Source organism: Triticum aestivum, chromosome 5A, assembly GCF_018294505.1.
Source record: "Triticum aestivum cultivar Chinese Spring chromosome 5A, IWGSC CS RefSeq v2.1, whole genome shotgun sequence".
Taxonomy (NCBI): Eukaryota; Viridiplantae; Streptophyta; class Magnoliopsida; order Poales; family Poaceae; genus Triticum; species Triticum aestivum.
The window spans coordinates 657,391,327-657,418,066 of NC_057806.1; the positions used below are offsets into that span (position 1 = coordinate 657,391,327).

Sequence of the window (26,740 nt, forward strand, 5' to 3'; positions counted from 1 at the left end):
TCTTTCTTCCACCTCCTGAATAGTTCTGCCATCCTGTTAAGAGCAAAAGACTTGATTAATTGCTCTTTAACTGGCTTCTCTGGATCATCCTCTGGCGGTAGGGTGAAATTTGACTTCAGCTCAGTCCAAAGATCATTTTTCTACATATCATTGACATAAGACACCTCAGGGTCTTCTGTAGCCGGCTTTAACCATTGCTGGATGCTGATCGGGATCTTGACCCTAACCAAAACCCCGCACTGAGCAACAAATGCGCTCTTTGTCCGGAGGGGTTCAATCAGTTGGCCGTCGGGCGCGATTGCTATGATCTCAAACTTTTCATCCGAGCTCAACTTTTTCTTCGGGCCTCGTCTCTTTACCGAAGTTGTGCTCGATCCGGAGGGCTAGAAAAAAGAACAAAGACTTAATTAATATGTGTACATACCAAAACAATGAATGCATCAATTAGCTAGTCAGCAGAAGCTTAACTAATATATATACCTGGCCGAACTCGGTTCGGTCACTGGAGACGTCATCACGATCTCCTTCTTGCACCGGCATTGGGTCACCGCAGCCATCCTCACGGTCTCCTTCTTGCACCGGCATTAGGTCATCGGAGCCATCATAATCATAGCCAGCTGCTTCCAGACCATCGGTGTCATTGAGAAACAACGAGACGACGGCATCACTTCCTCGTGCGATTATGTCCCCCAACAACTCTTCTTGTACTTCGTCTCGGGAGGTGTCCATAGTTTCTACAAATATTGACAACATGGCAATTATTATTCAAACATGACAGATGGATATATTAGTGGCAAACGTAGAACTAATATTAATTAGTGGCCTCGACGCTGCTTCTCTAGGGTTTGGGGTGGCCTCGACGCTGCTTCTCTAGGGTTTGGGGTGGCCTTGACAACGCTTCAAGGATAAAAAAAGAAGAGGAAGAAGAAAACAAAAGAGTAGAAGAAAGAATAGAGGAGTAAGAACTCCTCTATTCTTTCTTCTCCTCTTTTTTCTTCTTCTTCCTCTTTTTTTATCGGGAACGAGGGTCGTCGAGGGTCACCGAGCGGTAGAGGAAACCCTAAATAGCAAGTATCGTGGGTGTGAGATACATGTGGCCGTCGGTGTCGGACACTACATCCACGTCCCACAAGTGACGTGGGCGTCGAAGCCCGCGCCACTTGTGGGACGTGGATGTAGTGTCCGACACCGACAGCCACATGTATCTCACACCGACGATACTTTCTATTTAGGGTTTCTTCTTCTTCTCTTTTTTTTCTTCTTCTTCCTCTTCTTCTCTTTTTTTCTTCTTCTTCCTCTTTATTTTATCGGGAACGAGGGTCGTCGAGAGTCAGGGTCGCCAAGCGGTAGAGGAAACCCTAAATAGAAAGTATCGTCGGTGTGAGATACATGTGGCCGTCGGTGTCGGACACTACATCCACGTCCCACAAGTGACGTGGGCGTCGAAGCCCGCGTCACTTCTGGGACGTGGATGTAGTGTCCCCACACCGACGATACTTTCTATTTAGGGTTTCCTCTACCGCTCGGCGACCCTCGACGACCCTCGTTCCCGATAAAAAAAGAGGAAGAAGAAGAAAAAAAAGAGGAGAAGAAAGAATAGAGGAGAAGAACTCCTCTATTCTTTCTTCTCCTCTTTTTTTCTTCTTCCTCTTCTTTTTTATCCTCTTCTTCCTCTCATGTTCGACGACCCTCGACCCCTCGGCGACCCTAGACCCCCTCTCGACCCCCTCATGTCGAAGTTATCGGGTAGGGGGTATATCGACAATGACATACCCGATACATACATACATACATACATATCACATGCATCCATACATATATGAACAAAATTAATATCTACTAACTAACAACCTAAATAAAAAAACTAATACATATAGGAAGAAGAAGAAAAAAGAAGAGAAGAAAGAATAGAGGAGAAGACTTTCTCTTCTTCCTCTCCTCTTCTTCTCCTCTTCTTCTCCCTCTTCTTCCCCTTCTTCCCTCGACCCCCTAAACTAGTTCTCAACCCTCGACCCCCTAAACTAGTTCTCAACCCTCGACCCCCTAAACTAGTTCTCGACCCCCCCCCTCATGTCGGAGTTATCAGGGAGGGGGTATATAGACCCCCCCCCTCGTGTCGAAGTTATCGGGGAGGGTTATATCGACCCCCCTCCTGTCGAAGTTAACGGGGAGGGGGTATATCGACAATGACATGCATACATGAAAAAAATGCTATCCATCTATACGTACATAGCCACATACATATATACATGGAAATAATGCTATGAAAAAAAATATGAACAAAAAAATAATATACATAAACAAAAAAATACATATATGAACAAAAAATGCTCTGAACAAAAAAAATAATACACATATATGAACATCTATACATACATATAGCCACATACATATATACATTATATATACGAACAAAAAATGAAAAAAAAATGATAAACAGGTGGCGGCGGCTCACAGCAGCGAGGTTGACCGGCGAGGGCGACGGCGGGGGCGGCGAGGGCGTCGGCGAGGGCGGCGGATGGCTCGAGGAGGAGGGCGGCGAGGGCGGCACGGGCTCGGGGAGGAGGGCTCGGGGATGACGGCGAGATTGGGGGCGGCGCGGGCTTGGTGACGACGACGAGCTCGAGGGGCGGCGTGAGCTCGGGGAGGAGGGCTCGGGGACGACGGCGAGCTCTGGGGCGGCGCGGGCTCGAGGGCGGCAAGGGCTCGGGGGCGGCGCAGGCTCGAGGAGCGGGCGGTGGCGGCGATGAGGAGCGGGCGGTGACGGTGACGGCGACCTCGGGGCGGCGACGGCGAGCACGGGCAGCCTGGCGGCGTCGTCGGGGCGGGATCGAAGAAACTGAACCAAAATTTTCACAAGTGTGGCTTATATAGACGGAGCATTGGTCACGGTTCGTGGCACAAACCGTGACCAATGCCCCCCTTTAGTCCCGGTTGGTGGCACCAACCGAGACCAAAGGCCTTGTGCGGCTGCTTCGTCGAAAGTTTAGTCCCACCTTGCTAGTTGAGAGGGGTGCGCAGTGGTTTATAAGCCCCACTGCCGCACCCCTCTCGAGCTCCTCTCGATTGAAGGCTTACGGGCCTAATTGTCACTGCTATGCCTGTGGGCCTACTGGGCCTCCTGCGGGCCTGAATCCTGGCCCTTGGATGGGTTTCTAGTCATATTCAGGCCGTGGGGGCCCAGTAGGTGGCATTTGTTTTTGTTTTTTGTTGCTTTATTTATTTTCTTTTGTTTTTTGCTTTATTTTTTAATTCTTTATGCTTTTAGTTTTAGAAAAATTATAAACTTTTCGTTAATGCCATTAGTTTTCAAATTTGAAAACACTTTTTTTTTTTTTGTTTTCTTTGTTACTTTATTTATTTTATTTTGTTTCTACTTACAACAAAATACTTATTGTTGCTATTTTTTCCAGTTTTTTTGTTTTGTTTTCTGCATTATTTATTTTCTTTTGTTTTTTGCTTTATTTTTTTATTCTTTTTGCTTTTAGTTTTAGAAAAATTATAAACTTTCTGTTAGTGCCATTAGTTTTCAAATTTGAAAACACTTTTTTAGGTTTTTTGTTTTCTTTGTTGCTTTATTTATTTTATTTTGTGATTAACTTTACTATAAAATAGTTTTTTTCCTGTTTTTTGATTTGTTTTTTGCATTATTTATTTTCTTTTGTTTTTTGCTTTAATTTTTAATTCTGTTTGCTTTTAGGTTAGCAAAATTATAAACTTTCTGTTAGTGCCATTAGTTTTAGAAAAATTATAAACTTTCTGTTAGTGCCATTAATTTTCAAATTTGAATAGTTAAAATTTGAATTCTTTGAAATTTGTGTGAATCACAAGTTTGTGATTAACTTACTAAAAAATGAGAATAGATGCGCTTATAGAGAAAATTCAACCTAAATTCATAGTAAATTTCTATGAATTTCAGAGAAATTCACTATGAATTTAGGTTAAATTTTTCTCTATTAGGGCATCTATTTTCACTTTGAGAGCAGCTCAACAAGGCAGAGAGGGATGGCTTATAAACCGGTGTGAGCCCCCTTCGGTTGACGAGGTGGGACTAAAGTCTGCCTGCAACGAGGACCAACCCTTTAGTCCCGGTTTGTGGCACAAACTGGGACTAACGGTCATGGGCCAGGGGCGAGGAGCAAAATTATAAACTTTCTGTTAGTGCGATTAGTTTTAGAAAGTTGAAAGTTGAAAGTTGGCATGGGCCAGGGACTAATGGTCATGGTATTACGAGGGCCGAACCATAAGACATTAAAGCATTTCAAATGAACTCTGAAAAAGTTGAAAGTTGGCATGGTATCATAATTTCACCCACATAGCATGTGCATGTACAAAACGGACAATGGTAGCATGTTCGTGTGTTACAAAGTTGGCATGGTATCATCATAATAGTTGCGGGAGAAAGTCTTCACTTTTTCTTCGCTTGTGTCATTTGCTTATTGCGTCGTAACCATGGATAATCTTCATTGTTTATCAGGATGCTTGGGTCAGCCTTGACATTGAAGGGAGGAATTTCATGAAACTTTTCATAATCTTCAGACATGTCTGTCTTGCCGTCCACTCCCAGGATGTCCCTTTTTCCTGAAAGAACTATGTGGCGCTTTGGCTCATCGTATGATGTATTCGCTTCCTTATCTTTTCTTTTTCTCGGTTTGGTAGACATGTCCTTCACATAGATAACCTGTGCCACATCATTGGCTAGGACGAACGGTTCGTCAGTGTACCCAAGATTTTTCAGATCCACTGTTGTCATTCCGTACTGTGGGTCTACCTGTACCCCGCCGCCTGACAGATTGACCCATTTGCACTTAAACAAAGGGACCTTAAAATCAGGTCCGTAGTCAAGTTCCCATATGTCCACTATGTAACCATAATATGTGTCCTTTCCGCTCTCGGTTGCTGCATCAAAGCGGACACCGCTGTTTTGGTTGGTGCTCTTTTGATCTTGGGCGATCGTGTAAAATGTATTCCCATTTATCTCGTATCCTTTGTAAGTCAATACAGTCAAAGATGGTCCCCTGGACAACAAGTACAACTCATCACAAACAGTGTTGTCACCTCTGAGACGTGTTTCCAACCAACTGCTGAAAGTCCTGATGTGTTCACATGTAATCCAGTCGTCGCACTGCTCCGGGTGTTTGGAGCGCAGACTGTTCTTGTGTTCATCGACATACGGGGTCACCAAGGTAGAGTTCTGTAGAACTGTGTAGTGTGCTTGAGACCAAGAATATCCGTCCCTGCATATTATTGAGTCTCTTCCAAGAGTGCCTTTTCCAGTCAGTCTCCCCTCATACCGCGATTTAGGGAGACCTATCTTCTTAAGGCCAGGAATGAAGTCAACACAAAACCCGATAACATCCTCTGTTTGATGGCCCATGGAGATGCTTCCTTCTGGCCTAGCGCGGTTACGGACATATTTCTTTAGGACTCCCATGAACCTCTCAAAGGGGAACATATTGTGTAGAAATACGGGCCCCAGGATGACAATCTCGTCGACTAGATGAACTAGGACGTGCGTCATGATATTGAAGAAGGATGGTGGGAACACCAGCTCGAAACTGACAAGACATTGCGCCACATCACTCCTTAGCCTTGGTACGATTTCTGGATCGATCACCTTCTGAGAGATTGCATTGAGGAATGCACATAGCTTCACAATGGCTAATCGGACGTTTTCCGGTAGAAGCCCCCTCAATGCAACCGGAAGCAGTTGCGTCATAATCACGTGGCAGTCATGAGACTTTAGGTTCTGAAACTTTTTCTCTGGCATATTTATTATTCCCTTTATATTCGACGAGAAGCCAGTCGTGACCTTCATACTGAGCAGGCATTCAAAGAAGATTTCTTTCTCTTCTTTCGTAAGAGCGTAGCTGGCAGGACCTTTATACTGCTTCGGAGGCATGCCGTCTTTTTCGTGCAAACGTTGCAGGTCCTCCCGTGCCTCAGGTGTATCTTTTGTCTTCCCATACACGCCCAAGAAGCCTAGCAGGTTCACGCAAAGGTTCTTCGTCACGTGCATCACGTCGATTGAAGAGCGGACCTCTAGGTCTTTCCAGTAGGGTAGGTCCCAAAATATAGATTTCTTCTTCCACATGGGTGCGTGTCCCTCAGCGTCATTCGGAACAGCTAGTCCACCGGGACCCTTTCCAAAGATTACGTAGTGTAAATCATTGACCATAGCAAGTACGTGATCACCGGTACGCATGGCGGGCTTCTTCCGGTGATCTGCCTCGCCTTTGAAATGCTTGCCTTTCTTTCGACATTGATGGTTGGTCGGAAGAAATCGACGATGGCCCAGGTACACATTCTTCCTGCATTTGTCCAGGTATATACTTTCAGTGTCATCTAAACAGTGCGTGCATGCGTGGTATCCTTTGTTTGTCTGTCCTGAAAGGTTACTGAGAGCGGGCCAATCGTTGATGGTCACGAACAGCAACGCCTTAAGGTTAAATTCCTCCTGTCTGTGCTCATCCCACGTACGTACACCGTTTCCATTCCACAGCTGTAAAAGTTCTTCAACTAATGGCCTTAGGTACACATCAATGTCGTTGCCGGGTTGCTTAGGGCCTTGGATGAGAACTGGCATCATAATGAACTTCCGCTTCATGCACATCCAAGGAGGAAGGTTATACATACATAGAGTCACGGGCCAGGTGCTGTGATTGCTGCTCTGCTCCCCGAAAGGATTAATGCCATCCGCGCTTAAAGCAAACCATACATTCCTTGGGTCCTTTGCAAACTCATCCCAGTACTTTCTCTCGATTTTTCTCCACTGCGACCCGTCAGCGGGTGCTCTCAACTTCCCATCTTTCTTTCGGTTCTCACTGTGCCATCGCATCAACTTGGCATGCTCTTCGTTTCTGAACAGACGTTTCAACCGTGGTATTATAGGAGCATACCACATCACCTTCGCAGGAACCCTCTTCCTGGGGGGCTCGCCGTCAACATCACCAGGGTCATCTCGTCTGATCTTATACCGCAATGCACCGCATACCGGGCATGCGTTCAGATCCTTGTATGCACCGCGGTAGAGGATGCAGTCATTAGGGCATGCATGTATCTTCTCCACCTCCAATCCTAGAGGGCATACGACCTTCTTTGCTGCGTATGTACTGTCGGGCAATTCGTTATCCTTTGGAAGCTTCTTCTTCAATATTTTCAGTAGCTTCTCAAATCCTTTGTCAGCCACAGCATTCTCTGCCTTCCACTGCAGCAATTCCAGTACGGTACCGAGCTTTGTGTTGCCATCTTCGCAATTGGGGTATAACCCTTTTTTGTGATCCTCTAACATGCGATCGAACTTCAGCTTCTCCTTTTGACTTTCGCATTGCGTCCTTGCATCGACAATGACCCGGCGGAGATCATCATCATCGGGCACATCGTCTGGTTCCTCTTGATCTTCAGCAGCTTCACCCGTTGCAGCATCATTGGGCACATCGTCTGGTTCCTCTTGATCTTCACCAGCTCCCCCCGTTGCAGCATCACCGTATTCAGGGGGCACATAGTTGTCATCGTACTCTTCTTCTTCGCCGTCTTCCATCATAACCCCTATTTCTCCGTGCCTCGTCCAAACATTATAGTGTGGCATGAAACCCTTGTAAAGCAGGTGGGAGTGAAGGATTTTCCGGTTAGAGTAAGACCTCGTATTCCCACATTCAGTGCATGGACAACACATAAAACCATTCTGCTTGTTTGCCTCAGCCGCATCGAGAAACTCATGCACGCCCTTAATGTACTCGCAGGTGTGTCTGTCACCGTACATCCATTGCCGGTTCATCTGCGTGCATTATATATAATTAAGTGTCCAAATTAATAGAAGTTCATCATCACATTAAAACCAAAGTGCATACATAGTTCTCATCTAACAACATATAGCTCTCCAGAGCATCTAATTAATTAAACCATACATTGAAACTATGTAAAACATTTCAATGCGAAAACAAATGCGATCATAATCGCAACCAAGGTAACAATTGATCCAACGGCATAATGATACCAAGCCTCGGTATGAATGGCATATTTTCTAATCTTTCTAATCTTCAAGCGCATTGCATCCATCTTGATCTTGTGATCATCGACGACATCCGCAACATGCAACTCCAATATCATCTTCTCCTCCTCAATTTTTTTTATTTTTTCCTTCAACAAATTGTTTTCTTCTTCAACTAAATTTAACCTCTCGACAATAGGGTCGGTTGGCATTTCCGATTCACATACATCCTACATAAATAAAATCTATGTCACGTTGGTCGGCATAATTTTCATAAACAATAAATGAACCAATAGTTATAAAGATAATATATATACCACATCCGAATCATAGACAGGACGAGGGCCGACGGGGGCGGATACCAAAACCATCGCACTATATAAGATGCAATAATAAAAGTAAGAAAATAATACAAGTATCTATGTAAACATACAAGTAAGAATATTTTTCCTTTCAGAAAGAAGATAAGAACAAGAGGCTCACCACGGTGGTGCCGGCGATGAGCTCGGCGCGGGTGATCGACGGCGGTGAAGACGGGGACGGGGCGTGACGGACCGCTAAACCTAGACAAATATTATGGAAAATGGAGCTTGGAGGTCGAGCTTGGAGAGGAGAAAGCTTAAGTAGTGTGGCTCGGGCATTCCATCGAACACCTTGTGTGCATAGGAGGTGAGCTAGAGCACCACCAAGCCCTCTCCCCCTCGGCCAGAGAAAAACAGAGCACTGGGGTGCTCTGCTCGCGAGCGAGGGGTATATATAGGCACCTCATTGGTCCCGGTTGGTGACATGAACCGGGACTAAAGGGGAGCCTTTGGTCCCGGTTCAAGCCACCAACCGGGACCAATGGTGGTGGGCCAGGAGCGAGGCCCATTGGTCCCGGTTCATCCCACCAACCGGGACCAAAAGGTCCAGATGAACCGGGACCAATGGCCCACGTGGCCCGGCCGGCCCCTTGGGCTCACGAACCGGGACCAATGCCTGCATTGGTCCCGGTTCTGGACTGAACCGGGACTAATGGGTTGACCCGGCCTGGACCAAAGCCATGTTTTCTACTAGTGATTAGGCATAGATATATCATTTGGATTATCAGCTGGTTCAGCAATAGGTTCACTAGAAGTTTGCACAGTTCTATCATTTTTCTTTTTCTTCTTTTTAGAAGAACTAGGAACATCAATATTATTTCTTTGAGAATCTTGCTCGATTCTCTTAGGGTGGCCTTCAGGATACAAAGGTTCCTGAGTCATTCTACCAGTTCTAGTAGCCACTCTAATAGCATAATCATTTTTCTTACTATTCATTTCATCAAGCGCTTCTTTTTGAGCTTTAAGTACTTGTTCTACTTGAGTGGTAACCATAGAAGCATGTTTGCTAACAAGTTTAAGTTCACCTTTAATATCAGCCATGTAATCACCAAAGCGTCTAATCATATAAGCATTTTCTTTTAATCTACCAAAATAAGCATTGAAGTCGTCTTGCTTATACATAAAGTTATCAAACTCGTCCAGGCACTGACTAGCAATTTTAGTAAGAGGAACTTCAGCTTTATCATATCTATAGAGAGAATTTACCTTTACTACCTGTGTCGGGATATCGGGGTCAGGAGGTTCTTCAATAAATAAAGAATTGAGATCATAAGTTTCTTCAACAGGCGGTGAATTAAGACCATGTATTTCTTCAATAGGAGGTAAATTCTTAACATCTTTAGCTTTAATACCTTTTTCTTTCATAGATTTCTTTGCCTCTTGCATATCTTCGGGACTGAGAAATAGAACACCTCTCTTCTTCGGAGTTGGTTTAGTAATAGACACAGCAATTGGAGCAGGAGTTGGCTCAGGAGCTGGCTCAGGAAGTGCCCAATTATTTTCATTTGTCAACATATTATTCAATAGAATTTCAGCTTCATCCGGTGTTCTTTCCCTGAAAAGAGAACCAGCACAACTATCCAGGTAATCTCTGGAAGCATCGGTTGGTCCATTATAAAAGATATCAAGTATTTCGGGTTTTTTAAGAGGATGATCAGGCAAAGCATTAAGTAACTTGAGAAGCCTCCCCCAAGCTTGTGGGAGACTCTCTTCTTTAATTTGCACAAAGTTGTATATTTCCCTCAAAGCAGCTTGTTTCTTATGAGCAGGGAAATATTTAGAAGAGAAGTAATAAATCATATCCTGGGGACTACTTACACAACCAGAATCAAGAGAATTAAACCATATCTTAGCATCACCCTTTAATGAGAATGGAAATATTTTGAGTATATAAAAGTAACACGATCTCTCATCATTAGTAAACAGGGCAGCTATATCATTTAACTTACTAAGATGTGCCACAACAGTTTCAGATTCATAGCCATAAAACGGATCACATTCAACCAAAGTAATTATATCAGGATCAACAGAGAATTCATAATCCTTATCAGGAACACATATAGGTGAAGTAGCAAAAGCAGGGTCGGGTCTCATTTTATCTCTAAGTGATTCTTTGCTCCATTTAATTAATAACATCTTAAGCTCATATCTATCTTTGCAAGCAAAAATAGTGGCAGAAGATTCCTTATCAAAAAGAAAGCCCTCAGGAATAACAGGCATATTTTCATCATCACTATCATCATCGTATTCAGATTCAATAATTTCTTTTTCTCTAGCCCTAGCAATTTGTTCATTAAGAAATTCACCAAGGGGAACAGTAGTATCAGGCATAGAAGCAGTTTCATCATAAGTATCATGCATAGCAGAAGTGGCATCATCAATAACATGCGACATATCAGAACGATTGCAGAAGCAGGTGGAGGTGTCGCTAGCTTACTCATAACAGAAGGTGAATCAAGTGCCGAGCTAGATGGCAGTTCCTTACCTCCCCTCATAGTTGAGGGATAGATCTTGGTTTTAGATCTCTCAAGTTCTTCATAATGATAAGCAGATATAAATCCCAAGTGACTCAAAGAATAGAGCTATGCTCCCCGGCAACGGCGCCGGAAATTAGTCTTGATGACCCACAAGTATAGGGGATTGCAACAGCTTTCGAGGGTAGTATTCAACCCAAATTTATTGATTCGACACAAGGGGAGCCAAAGAATATTCTCAAGTATTAGCAGCTGAGTTGTCAATTCAACCACACCTGGAAACTTAATATCTGCAGCAAAGTGTTTAGTAGCAAAGTAATATGATAGTGGTGGCAGCGGCAAAAAAAGTAAAGACAGCAAAAGTAATGTTTTTGGTATTTTGTAGTGATTGCAACAGTAGCAGCGGAAAAGTAAATAAGCGAGAACCAGTATATGGAAAACTCGTAGGCACCGGATCAGTGATGGATAATTATGCCGGATGCGGTTCATCATGTAACAGTCATAACATAGGGTGACACAGAACTAGCTCCAATTCATCAATGTAATGTAGGCATGTATTCCGTATATAGTCATACGTGCTTATGGAAAAGAACTTGCATGACATGTTTTGTCCTACCCTCCCGTGGCAGCAGGGTCCTATTGGAAACTTAGGGATATTAAGGCCTCCTTTTAATAGAGAACCGGAACAAAGCATTAGCACAAAGTGAATACATGAACTCCTCAAACTACGGTCATCACCGGGAGTGGTCCCGATTATTGTCACTTCGGGGTTGCCGGATCATGACACATAGTAGGTGACTATAGACTTGCAAGATAGGATCAAGAACTCACATATATTCATGAAAACATAATAGGTTCATATCTGAAATCATGGCACTCGGGCCCTAGTGACAAGCATTAAGCATGGCAAAGTCATAGCAACATCAATCTCAGAACATAATGGATACTAGGGATCAAACCCTAACAAAACTAACTCGATTACATGATAAATCTCATCCAACCCATCACCATCCAGCTAGCCTACGATGGAATTACTCACGCACGGCGGTGAGCATCATGAAATTGGTGATGGAGGATGGTTGATGATGACGACGGCGACGAATCCCCCTCTCCGGAGCCCCGAACGGACTCCAGATCAGCCCTCCCGAGAGGTTTTAGGGCTTGGCGGCGGCTCTGTATCGTAAAACGTGATGATTTCTTCTCTCTTATTTTTTTTATCTCCGAAAGTGAATATATAGAGTTGGAGTTGGCGTCGGAGGGTTTCCAGGGGGCCCACGAGGTAGGGGGTGCGCCCTAGGGGGGCGCCCCCCACCCTCGTGGAAAGGATGTGGGCCCCTTAGTCTTCATCTTTGGCGAGGATTTTTTAATTTTTTTCTAAGATGTTCCGTGGAGTTTCAGGTCATTCCGAGAATATTTGTTTTCTGCACATAAAACAACATCATGGCAATTCTGCTGAAAACAGCGTCAGTCCGGGTTAGTTCCATTCAAATCATAAAGTTAGAGTCCAAAACAAGGGCAAAAGTGTTTGGAAAAGTAGATATGATAGAGACGTATCACGATGTCGGCTGCGATTTCAGATCTACGCTAGAGGCGGCAGCAGCGGAAGAGGCGGCAGCGTTTGCGGTGGATCTGGTGCCCCCCTTGCTGTTGGCCACCGTCTGATCGACCTTGTCTGTGCCATGGCTCCCTGATGTCTACTACACAACCTTCTTCTTGTAGACGTTGTTGGGCCTCCAAGTGCAGAGGTTTGTAGTACAGTAGAAAAATTTCCCTCAAGTGGATGACCTAAGGTTTATCAATCTGTAGGAGGCGTAGGATGAAGATGGTCTCTCTCAAGCAACCCTGCAACCAAATAACAAAGAGTCTCTTGTGTCCCCAACACACCCAATACAATGGTAAATTGTATAGGTGCACTAGTTTGGACAAGAGATGGTGATACAAGTGCAATATGGATGGTAGATAAAGGTATTTGTAATCTGAAAATATAAAAACAGCAAGGTAACTAATGGTAAAAGTGAGATTAAACGGTATTGCAATGCGTTGAAACAAGGCTAGGGTTCATACTTTCACTAGTGCAAGTCCTCTCAAAAATACTAACATAATTGGATCACATAACTATCCCTCAACATGTAATAAAGAGTCACTCCAAAGTCACTAATAGCGGAGAACAAACAAAAAGATTATGGTAGGGTACGAAACCACCTCAAAGTTATTCTTTCCAATCAATCTGTTGGGCTATTCCTATAAGTGTCACAAACAGCCCTAGAGTTCGTACTAGAATAACACCTTAAGACACAAATCAACCAAAACCCTAATGTCACCTAGATACTCCAATGTCACCTCAAGTATCCGTGAGTATGATTATATGATATGCATCACACAATCTCATATTCATCTATTCAACCAACACATAGAACCTCAAAGAGTGCCCCAAACTTTCTACCGGAGAATCACGACGAAAACGTGTGCCAACCCCTATGCATACGTTCATGGGCGGAACCCGCAAGTTGATCACCAAAACATACATCAAGTGAATCATGTGGTATCCCATTGTCACCACAGATACGCACGACAAGACATACATCAAGTGTTCTCAAATCTTTAAAGACTCAATCCGATAAGATTAGTTCAAAGGGGAAACTCAAATCATTGCAAGAGAGAAGAGGGGGAGGAGAAACATAGGATCCAACTATAATAGCAAAGCTCGCGATACATCAAGATCGTGCCAAATCAAGAACACGAGAGAGAGAGAGAGAGATAGAGATCAAACACATAGCTACTGGTACATACCCTCAGCCCTGAGGGAGAACTACTCCCTCCTCGTCATAGAGAGCACCGGGATGATGAAGATGGCTACCAGAGAGGGATTTCCCCCTCCGGCAGGGTGCCGGAACAGGTCTAGATTGGTTTTCGGTGGCTACGGAGGCTTCTGGCGGCGGAACTCCCGATCTATTGTGCTCACGGATGTTTTTAGGGTATATGGAGATATATAGGTGGAAGAAGTATGTCGGGGGGGCCATGAGGGGCCCACGAGGGTGGAGGGCGCGCCCCCTACCTCGTGGCCTCCTCGAAGCTTCCCTTACGTAGACTCCAAGTCTTCTGGGCTTCTTCTGATCCAAAAAAAAAAGGTTCCGTGAAGTTTCAGGTCATTTGGACTCCGTTTGATTTTCCTTTTCTTCGAAAACCTAAAACAAGGTAAAAACTTAAACTGGCACTGGGCTCTGGGTTAATAGGTTAGTCCAAAAAATGATATAAAAGTGTATAATAAAGCCCATAAACATCCAAAATAGTAGATAATATAGCATGGAGCAATAAAAAATTGTAGATACATTGGAGACGTATCAGCATCCCCAAGCTTAATTCCTGCTTGCCCTCGAGTAGGTAAATGATAAAAACAGAATTTTTGATGCGGAGTGCTACTTGGCATAATTTCAATGTGATTCTTCTTAATTGTGGTATGAATATTCAAATCCATAAGATTCAAGACAAAAGTTCATATTGACATAGTAATAATAATACTTCAACCATACTAACCAAGCAATCATGTCTTCTCAAAATAACATGGCCAAAGAAAGATATCCCTACAAAATCATATAGTCTGGCTATGCTCTATCTTCACCACACAAAATATTTAAATCATGCACAACCCCGATGACAAGCCAAGCAATTGTTTCATACTTTTGATGTTCTCAAACTTTTTCAATCTTCACGCAATACATGAGCGTGAGCCATGGATATAGAACTATAGGTGGAATAGAGTGGTGGTTGTGGAGGAGACAAAAAGGAGAAGATAGTCTCACATCAACTAGGCGTACCAACGGGCTATGGAGATGCCCATCAATAGATATCAATGTGAGTGAGTAGGGATTGCCATGCAATGGATGCACTAGAGCTATAAGTATATGAAAGCTCAAAAAGAAACTAAGTGGGTGTGCATCCAACTCGCTTGCTCACGAAGACCTAGGGCATTTTGAGGAAGCCCATCATTGGAATATACAAGCCAAGTTCTATAATGAAAGATTCCCACTAGTATATGAAAGTGACAACATAGGAGACTCTCTATCCTGAAGATCATGGTGCTACTTTGAAGCACAAGTGTGGTAAAAGGATAATAGCATTGCCCCTTCTCTCTTTTTCTCTCATTTTTTATTTTTTTATTTAGGCCTTCTCTTTTCTTTATGGCCTCTTTTCTCTTTTTTTTATTTGGGCTTCTTTGGCCTCTTTTATTTATTTATTTTCGTCCGGAGTCTCATCCCGACTTGTGGGGGAATCATAGTCTCCATCATCCTTTCCTCACTGGGACAATGCTCTAATAATGATGATCATCACACTTTTATTTTTCTTACAACTCAAGAATTACAACTCGATACTTAGAACAAGATATGACTCTATATGAATGCCTCCGGCGGTGTACCGAGATGTGCAATGATGCATGAGTGACATGTATTAAAGAATTATGAATGGTGGCCTTGCCACAAATACGATGTCAACTACATGATCATGCAAAGCAATATGACAATGATGAAGCGTGTCATAATAACAGAATAGTGGAAAGTTGCATTGCAATATATCTCGGAATGGCTATGGAAATGCCATAATAGGTAGGTATGGTGGCTGTTTTGAGGAAGGTATATGGTGGGTTTATGGCACCGGCGAAAGTTGCGCGGTACTAGAGAGGCTAGCAATGGTGGAAGGGTGAGAGTGCTTATAATCCATGGACTCAACATTAGTCATAAAGAACTCACATACTTATTGCAAAAATCTATTAGTTATCGAAACAAACTACAACGCGCATGCTCCTAGGGGGATAGATTGGTAGGAAAAGACCATCGCTCGTCCCCGACCGCCACTCATAAGGAAGACAATCAATAAATAAATCATGCTCCGACTTCATCACATAACGGTTCACCATATGTGCATGCTACGAGACTTGCAAACTTCAACACAAGCATTTCTCAATTTCACAACTACTCAACTAGCATGACTTTGATATTATTACCCCCATATCTCAAAACACTCATCAAGCATCAAACTTCTCTTAGTATTCAACACACTCATAAGAGAATTTTATTATTAATCTTGTATACCTAGCATATTAGGATTTTAAGCAAATTTCCATGTTATTAAGACTCTCAAAATAATATAAGTGAAGCATGAGAGTTCATATATTTCTTCAAAATAAAACTACCACCATGCTCTAAAAGATATAAGTGAAGCACTAGAGCAAATGACAAACTACTCCGAAAGATATAAGTGAAGATCAATGAGTAGTTGAATAATTATGCAACTATGTGAAGACTATCTAACATTTAATAATTTCAGATCTTGATACTTTATTCAAACAGCAAGAAAAACAAAATAAAATGACATCTAAGAATAGAAAACATCATGTGAAGAAGCAAAAACTTAGGATCAACCGATAATAACCGATAGTTGTTGAAGAAGAAAGGTGGGATGCCAACCGGGGCATCCCCAAGCTTAGATGCTTGAGACTTATTGAAATATTATCTTGGGGTGCCTTGGTCATCCCCAAGCTTGAGATTTTGTGTCTCCTTAATTCCTCTCATGTCGCGGTCTCCCTAAATCTCAAAAGCTTCATCCACACAAAACTCGACAAGGACTCGTGAGATAAGTTAGTATAAACCATTGCAAAAACCTTATCATACTCTACTGTAGCAAATCACTAAAATTATTATTCAAAATTTAATACTAAATTACTCTGCATATTTAATAGTCCTATCCTCAAATAGAATCATTAAGGAAGCAAACATATGCAAACAATGCAAACATAACAGCAATCTGCCTAAACAGGATAGTCTGTAAAGAATGCTGCAACATCCATACTTACCTAGATCCAAAAATTATGAAAGAAAATTCCCACTGTAGTAAATTTATAAGATCTTAATATGCAAAAGGTTCCAACATTTTATCACATTCTGACTTTTCTAGAGAATTATTGCAACAGCGGTAAACTTTCTGTTTTCAAACAGCAACATGTGGACTTCTAAAATAGGCATAGTAAAGGCTATCAATGCCACTTTTATTGAAATAAAAGATGCAAAACATTGTTCTAAATAACAGAAAGAAAATCCTAACAAAATAAATTGACGCTCCAAGCAAAACACATATCATGTGGTGAATAAAAATATAGCTCCAAGTAAAGTTACCGATGAACGAAGACGTAAGAGGGGGTTCCTTCCGGGGCATCCCCAAGCTTAGGCTCTTGGCTATACTTGAATATTAACTTGGGGTGCCTTGGAAATCCCCAAGCTTAGTCTCTTGCCACTCCTTATTCCATAGTCCATCGAATCTTTACCCAAAACTTGAAAACTTCACAACACAAAACTTAACAGAAAACTCGTAAGCTCCGTTAGTATAAGAAAATAAATCACCACTTCAGGGTAATGTAATGAACTCATTCTTTATTTATATTTGTCTTAAACCTACTGTATTCCAACTTATCTATGGTTTATAAACTACTTTACTAGCCATAGATTCATCAAAATAAGTAAACAACACATGAAAAACAGAATCTGTCAAAAACAGAACAGTCTGTAGTAATCTGGATCAAATGTATACTTCTGGAACTCATAAAATTCTCAAATAAATTGCTGGACCTGAGGAATTTATCTGTTAATCATATTCAAAAATAATTAACTAAATATCACTCTCCAATATAAAATGGCAGAAATTATCGTGAGCGCTAAAGTTTCTGTTTTTACAGCAAGATATCAAGACTTTCCCCCAAGTCTTCCCAAAGGTTCTACTTGGCACAAACACTAATTAAAACATAAAACAACATATAAGCCGAGTCTAGATGAATTATTAATTACTAAACAGGAGCAAAAATCAAGGAACAAAAATAAAATTGGGTTGCCTCCCAATAAGCACTATCGTTTAACGCCCCTAGCTAGGCATGATGATTTCAACGATGCTCACATAAAAGATAAGAATTGTAACATAAAGAGAGAATCTTGAAGAAGATGACTAGCACATTTAAGTCTAACCCACTTCCTATGCATAGGGATTTTGTGAGCAAACAACTTATGGGAACAATAATCAACTAGCATAGGAAGGCAAAACAAGCATAACTTCAAGATTTTAAACACATAAAGATGAAACTTGATATTATTGCAATTCCTACAAGCATATATTCCTCCCTCATAATAATTTTCAGTAGAATCATGAATGAAATCAACAATATAAACAGCACCTAAAGCATTCTTTTCATGATCTACAAGCATAGAATTTTTATTACTCTCCACATATGCAAAATTCTTCTCACGAATGATAGTGGGAGCAAACTCAACAAAATAATTATCATGTGATTGAAAATTAAGATCAAGATGACAAGTTTCATGGTTATCATTATTCTTTAAAGCATACGTGTCATCACAATAATCATCGTAGATAGGAGGCATGCTTTCATCATAATAAATTTGCTCATCAAAACTTGGGGGACAAAAAAATATCATCTTCATCAAACATAGCTTCCCCAAGCTTGTGGCTTTGCATATCATTAGCATCATGGATATTCAAGGAATTCATACTAACAATATTGCAATCATGCTCATCATTCAAATATTTAGTGCCAAACATTTTATAGATTTCTTCTTCTAGCACTTGAGCACAATTATCCTTTCCATCATACTCACGAAAGATATTAAAAAGGTGAAGCGTATGAGACAAACTCAATTCCATTTTTATAGTTTTCTTTTATAAACTAAACTAGTGATAAAACAAGAAACTAAAAGACTCGATTGCAAGATCTAAAGATATACCTTCAAGCACTCACCTCCCCGGCAACGGTGCCAGAAAAGAGCTTAGTTGACGGGGTGTTAGTGCCGCTTTCCTTGCCTCCCCGGCAACGGCGCCAGAAAAGAGCTTGATGTCTACTACACAACCTTCTTCTTGTAGACGTTGTTGGGCCTCCAAGTGCAGAGGTTTGTAGGACAGTAGCAAATTTCCCTGAAGTGGATGACCTAAGGTTTAGCAATCCGTAGGAGGCGTAGGATGAAGATGGTCTCTCTCAAGCAACCCTGCAACCAAATAACAAAGAGTCTCTTGTGTCCCCAACACACCCAATACAATGGTAAATTGTATAGGTGCACTAGTTCGGCGAAGAGATGGTGATACAAGTGCAATATGGATGGTAGATAAAGGTATGTAATCTGAAAATATAAAAACAGCAACGTAACTAATGATAAAAGTGAGCGTAAACGATATTGCAATGCGTTGAAACAAGGCCTAGGGTTCATACTTTCACTAGTGCAAGTCCTCTCAACAATACTAACATAATTGGATCACATAACTATCCCTTAACATGCAACAAAGAGTCACTCCAAAGTCACTAATAGCGGAGAAAAAACAAAGAGATTATGGTAGGGTACGAAACCACCTCAAAGTTATTCTTTCCAATCAATCCGTTGGGCTATTCCTATAAGTGTCACAAATAGCCCTAGAGTTCGTACTAGAATAACACCTTAAGACACAAATCAACCAAAACCCTAATGTCACCTAGATACTCCAATGTCACCTCAAGTATCCGTGGGTATGATTATACGATATGCATCACACAATCTCATATTCATCTATTCAACCAACACATAGAACCTCAAAGAGTGCCCCAAAGTTTCTACCGGAGAATCACGACGAAAATGTGTGCCAACCCCTATGCATAGGTTCATGGGCGGAACCCGCAAGTTGATCACCAAATCATACATCAAGTGAATCATGTGGTATCCCATTGTCACCACAGATACGCACGACAAGACATACATCAAGTGTTCTCAAATCTTTAAAGACTCAATCCGATAAGATTACTTCAAAGGGGAAACTCAATTCATTACAAGAGAGAAGAGGGGGAGGAGAAACATAGGATCCAACTATAATAGCAAAGCTCGCGATACATCAAGATCGTGTCAAATCAAGAACACGAGAGAGATATATCAAACACATAGCTACTGGTACATACCCTCAGCCCCGAGGGAGAACTACTCCCTCCTCGTCATAGAGAGCACCGGGATGATGAAGATGGCCACCGGAGAGGGATTGCCCCCTCCGGCAGGGTGCCAGAACGGGTCTAGATTGGTTTTCGGTGGCTACGGAGGCTTCTGGCGGCGGAACTCCCGATCTATTGTGCTCACGGATGTTTTTAGGGTATATGGAGATATATAGGTGGAAGAAGTACGTCGGGGGGGGGGGGGCACGAGGGGCCCACGAGGGTGGAGGGCGCGCCCAGGGTGGTGGGCGCGCCCCCAACCTCATGGCCTCCTCGAAGCTCCCCTTACATAGACTCCAAGTCTTCTGGGCTTCTTCTGATCCAAAAATAGGTTCCGTGAAGTTTCAGGTCATTTGGACTCCGTTTGATTTTCCTTTTCTTCGAAACCCTAAAACAAGGTAAAAACAGAAACTGGCACTAGGATCTGGGTTAATAGGTTAGTCACAAAAATGATATAAAAGTGTATAATAAAGCCCATAAACATCCAAAACAGTAGATAATAATTATAGATACGTTCGAGACGTATCACTCCCTCTACACCATCCTCGTCTCTGATGATGGTAAGCAGCACCCCTCCCCCTTTGTTAGCTCGGTGGTTAGGCCGTTAGGCTAGGTGTAGGATCGATTTCCCACTGAATGAACCGTCGATGTCGACTAGGTTATGGACACATGAATGAGGCTGATAATCCAGGCAGCAACACTGATTAGTGTGATTCAGGCATGGGTCATGTTCATGCACTATATAGTTGTTCGTCGTGCTGGGAGACCTTTGATCTGCTATGGTCCATTGTTTCTCCGGGAACAGGAGAGGATCCAAAATCTGAACTACATCTACAACTGCAATGACATCGAGGCTCTATGGATGCTTCGAATGAAAAGAGCACCATTTGCCAGGCTTGTCGAGACCTTCAGGAGCAGGGGGGCTGCTACAAGATAGCATCTACACTAGTGTTGAAGAGCGAGTGGTCATGTTCCTCCATGTTGTTGGCCATAACCAGAGGTTCAGGGTCATTCACAACATGTTCAGGAGATCAATGGGGACCATCTCTAGGTACTTCAAGTTGGTGCTTTTTGCTATTGGGGAGCTTAGAGGAGAGATGATCAGGAGACCATCTGGTCAGACTCCACCCAAGATTCGCGGAAGCCCAAGATGGTATCCATACTTCGAGGTGAGCATTGAAAATATACATTTTTCATGGCTTTATATGCTTGTATTGTTCAAGTTGAGCACTAACACATGCTTGTGATGCCATTTTCAGGATTGCATTAGGGCAATAGATGGTACTCATGTCACTGCCAGAGTTCCTAGGTCACAGTCTGCAACATACAGGGGGAGGAAGCACTACACAAGCCAGAATGTGCTTGTTGTTGTTGACTTTGATCTTAAGTTCACATATGTGCTAGCTGGCTGGGAGGGGTCAGCGCATGATTCTAACATTCTCAGTGACAACATGAGTCGACCTGATGGGATCAACATCCCCGATGGCAAGTTCTACCTTGGAGATGCTGGCTATGCATGTCGGCCGGGTACTCTTCCACCCTTCAGGAAAACCAGGTACCATCTCAATGAGTTCTCTAGTAGGAACTATCCTAGGACTGCACAAGAGTTGTTTAATCTCAGACACTCAGCCTTAGAGTAACTGTTGAGAGGGCATTCGGAGCTCTGAAGAATAGGTTTAAGATCCTGGATAAAGAAGCCATTCCACCCATACTGCACTCAGGTTAAGTTAGTTCTTGCTTGTTGCATTCTGCATAACTGGATCCTTCAGTGGGGCTTTGATGAACATGTGCCTGAGGAGGAAGAGGTCGAGCCTGACGATGTTGTTAGCTCCGGCCATGGTGTGGAGGCATTTGACAATGACGCTTGGAAGAACAAAAGGTTGGAGTGGGCAGAGGCAATGTGGCTTAATAGAGGTCAGTGCAGGATTTGAAGAAGATGGAAGAAGAAGAAGAAGCAGAAGCAGAAGAAGAAGAAGAAGAAGAAGAAGAAGAAGAAGAAGAAGAAGAAGAAGAAGAAGAAGAAGAAGAAGAAGAAGAAGAGGAAGAGGAAGAGGAAAAGGAAGATCTTATAGCAGCAACACCGATGAACTATCCCCTATTTAGCCAATGGCTCTTAATAATTTCAACTGTTATTTGATAGTAGTTAGGATGAACTATCATTTGTTTAAGTAGCTGGCGCTACATGTTCAGATTGTGTGTGGTAAGCTCACCACTAGTTAGAAGTGGTGACAACACCTTATGCAGGTTGCAACCAAACACCATGTGATATGTGCGCCTAATGCAATGCAGGCAACCAAACACCGAGTCAAAAATGGTTGTCTCGTGCAACTAGGAGCATGCAGACAACTAAACTATGTGCATCTTGGGTTTTTTGGCCTGCATCCCCTCAAACCGGCTCACTAGAGCCAGGCTCGTCGGGCTAGGCTGGATTGGCAATGTAACCAAACATGCCCTAAGGTGATCATCAACATGAATGGCCTGCCCTCCGTTGAGTAAATCAATAAATTGAGCTACATGTTGAGCAACAAGAAAAAAACTTACAATCTCCATGATTGACTCGTCGGTGGCCACACTCTTTCCACCCATGTGACCGCATGGCAGTACTTCACGACGGAGTTTGAGATGGTGTTCATGGATCATATGAAAGTTGTAGGGCAGTGGATGTCCGGCAAGGCCTGGTCTGTCGATGGATGTCCCCTTGATTCATGCCTACAAAGTACGCACTTTTGGCCAAAGTGCTTTTTGTCGTGGATGTCCGGCAAGGCCTGGTCGGTGGATGTATCAATGAACATAATCTGAACTTTTGCAAACAAGGCGGGTGGTTGATGTCCGACAAGGCCTGGTCGACAGCCGAAGTGGTAGAGCGGTGGCGTCAGATCAGGAGAGTGCGAATACAGAGCAAGGAGGAGTGAGGGAAAAGTTCTCCAAAAGAGAGGATTTGGGTGTATATTATGTCGACTTTGGTTGTGCCATACGTAATACCGACACTGGCCAATTTTCGTCTGGGTAGTGCAACATGAAGGAAATATGCCCTAGAGGCAATAATAAAGTTATTATTTATTTCCTTATATCATGATAAAAGTTTATTATTCATGCTAGAATTGTATTAACCAGAAACATAATACATGTGTGAATACATAGACAAACAGAGTGTCACTAGTATGCCTCTACTTGACTAGCTCGTTAATCAAAGATGGTTATGTTTCCTAACCATGGACAAAGAGTTGTCATTTGATTAATGGGATCACATCATTAGTTGAATGATCTGATTGACATGACCCATTTCATTAGCTTAGCACCCGATCGTTTAGTATGTTGCTATTGCTTTCTTCATGACTTATACATGTTCCTATGACTATGAGATTATGCAACTCCCGTGTGCCGGAGGAACACTTTGTGTGCTACCAAACGTCACAACGTAACTGGGTGATTATAAAGGTGCTCTACAGGTGTCTCCAAAGGTACATGTTGGGTTGGCGTATTTTGAGATTATGATTTGTCACTCCGATCGTCGGAGAGGTATCTCTGGGCCCTCTCGGTAATGCACATCACTTACGCTTTGCAAGCATTGCAACTAATGAGTTAGTTGTGGGATGATGTATTACGGAACGAGTAAAGAGACTTGCCGGTAACGAGATTGAACTAGGTATTGGATACCGACGATCGAATCTCGGGCAAGTAACATACCGATGACAAAGCAAACAACGTATGTTGTTATGCGGTCTGCCGATAAAGATCTTCGTAGAATATGTAGGAGCCAATATGAGCATCCAGGTTCTGCTATTGGTTATTGACCGGAGATGAGTCTCGGTCATGTCTACATTGTTCTCGAACCCGTAGGGTCCGCACGCTTAAGGTTTCGATGACAGTTATATTATGAGTTTATGAGTTTTGATGTACCGAAGGAGTTCGGAGTCCCGGATGTGATCACGGACATGACGAGGAGTCTTGAAATGGTCGAGACATAAATATTGATATATCGGAAGCCTATGTTTGGATATCGGAAGTGTTCCAGGTGAAATCGGTATTTTACCGGAGTACCGGGAGGTTACCGGAACCCCCCGGGAGGTATATGGGCCTTAGTGAGCCTTAGTGGAAGAGAGAAGAGGTGGCCAGAGATGGGCCGCGCGCCTCTCCCCCCCTTGGTCCGAATAGGACAAGGAGAGGGGGCCGACCCCCTTCCTCCTCTCTCTCCTCTTTCCTCCCTCCACGAATCCTATTCCAACTAGGAAAGGGGGGAGTTCTACTCCCGGAGGGAGTAGGACTCCTCCTGGCGCGCCTCCTCTTGGCCGGCCGCCCCCCCTTTGAGCCTTTATATACGGAGGTAGGGGCATTGCCTAGAGACACAAGTTGATCCACGTGATCATATTCTTAGCCGTGTGCGGTGCCCCCTTCCACCATAGTCCTCGATAATATTGTAGCAGTGCTTAGGCGAAGCCCTGAGACATTAGTACATCAAGATCGTCACCACGCCGTCGTGCTGACGGAACTCTTCGTCGAAACATTGCTAGATCGGAGTCCGGGGATCGTCATCGAGCTGAACATGTGCTAGAACTCGGAAGTGCCGTAGTTTCGGTGCTTGATCGGTCGGGCCGTGAAGACGTACGACTACATCAACCGCGTTGTCATAACGCTTCCACTATCGGTCTATGAGGGTACGTAGACAACACTCTCCCCTCTCGTTGCTATGCATCACCATGATCTTGCGTGTGCATAGGAATTTTTTTGAAATTACTACGTTCCACAACAGTGGTATCAGAGCCTAGGTTTTATGTGTTGATGTTATATGCACGAGTAGAACACAAGTGAGTTGTGGGCGATATAAGTCATACTGCTTACCAGCATGTCATACTTTGGTTCGGCGGTATTGTTGGACGAAGCGGCCCGGACCGACATTACACGTACGCTTACGCGAGACCGGTTCTCCTAACGTGCTTTGCACATAGGTGGCTTGCGGGTGATAGTTTCTCCAACTTTAGTTGAACTGAGTGTGGCTACGCCCGGTCCTTGCGAAGGTTAAAACAACACCAACTTGACAAACTATCGTTGTGGTTTTGATGCGTAGGTAAGACTGGTTCTTGCTTAAGCCCGTAGCAGCCATGTAAAAACTTGCAACAACAAAGTAGAGGACGTCTAACTTGTTTTTGCAGGGCATGTTGTGATGTGATATGGTCAAGACATGATGCTAAATTTCATTGTATGAGATGATCATGTTTTGTAACCAAGTTATCGGCAACTGGCAGGAGCCATATGGTTGTCGCTTTATTGTATGCAATGCAATCGCGTTGTAATGCTTTACTTTATCACTAAGCGGTAGCGATAGTCGTGGAAGCATAAGATTGGCAAGACGACAACGATACTACGATGGAGATCAAGGTGTCGCGCCGGTGATGATGGTGATCACGACGGTGCTTCGGAGATGGAGATCACAAGCACAAGATGATGATGGCCATATCATATCACTTATATTAATTGCATGTGATGTTTATCTTTTATGCATCTTATCTTGCTTTGATTGACGGTAGCATTATAAGATGATCTCTCACTAAATTATCAAGAAGTGTTCTCCCTGAGTATGCACCGTTGCAAAAGTTCTTCGTGCTGAGACACCACGTGATGATCGGGTGTGATAGGCTCTACGTTCAAATACAGCGGGTGCAAAACAGTGATGTTCACCAAGCATATACAGATATGGCCTTGGAACACGGAGACCGAAAGGTCGAGCGTGAATCATATAGTAGATATGATCAACATAGTGATGTTCACCAATGAAACTACTCCATCTCACGTGATGATCAGACATGGTTTAGTTAATTTGGATCACGTAATCACTTAGAGGATTAGAGGGATATCTATCTAAGTGGGAGTTCTTAAGTAATATGATTAATTGAACCTAAATTTATCATGAACTTAGTACCTGATAAGTATCTTGCTTATGTATGTTTGATTGTAGATAGATGGCCCGTGCTGTTGTTCCGTTGAATTTTAATGCGTTCCTTGAGAAAGCAAAGTTGAAAGATGATGGTAGCAATTACACGGACTGGGTCCGTAACTTGAGGATTATCCTCATTGCTGCACAGAAGAATTACGTCCTGGAAGCACCGCTGGGTGCCAGGCCTGCTGCTGGAGCAACACCAGATGTTATGAACGTCTGGCAGAGCAAAGCTGATGACTACTCGATAGTTCAATGTGCCATGCTTTACGGCTTAGAACCGGGACTTCAACGACGTTTTGAACGTCATGGGGCATATGAGATGTTCCAGGAGTTGAAGTTAATATTTCAAGCAAATGCCCGGATTGAGAGATATGAAGTCTCCAATAAGTTCTATAGCTGCAAGATGGAGGAGAACAGTTCTGTCAGTGAGCATATACTCAAGATGTCTGGGTATTGTAATCACTTGATTCAACTGGGAGTTAATCTTCCGGATGATAGCGTCATTGACAGAATTCTCCAATCACTTCCACCAAGCTACAAGAGCTTCGTGATGAACTATAATATGCAAGGGATGAATAAGACTATTCCCGAGCTCTTCGCGATGCTGAAAGCTGCGGAGGTAGAAATCAAGAAGGAGCATCAAGTGTTGATGGTCAACAAGACCACTAGTTTCAAGAAAAAGGGCAAAGGGAAGAAGAAGGGGAACTTCAAGAAGAACAGCAAGCAAGTTGCTGCTCAAGAGAAGAAACCCAAGTCTGGACCTAAGCCTGAAACTGAGTGCTTCTACTGCAAGCAGACTGGTCACTGGAAGCGGAACTGCCCCAAGTATTTGGCGGATAAGAAGGATGGCAAGGTGAACAAAGGTATATGTGATATACATGTTATTGATGTGTACCTTACTAATGCTCGCAGTAGCACCTGGGTATTTGATACTGGTTCTGTTGCTAATATTTGCAACTCGAAACAGGGACTACAGAT

General features: G+C 43.0%; 1 pseudogene; it reads left to right on the forward strand.

Moving 5' to 3' along the window:
* The first annotated feature begins 20,488 nt into the window (after positions 1 to 20,488).
* Positions 20,489 to 21,734, forward strand: LOC123108248 (putative nuclease HARBI1; annotated as a pseudogene).
* Positions 21,735 to 26,740: the final 5,006 nt, after the last annotated feature.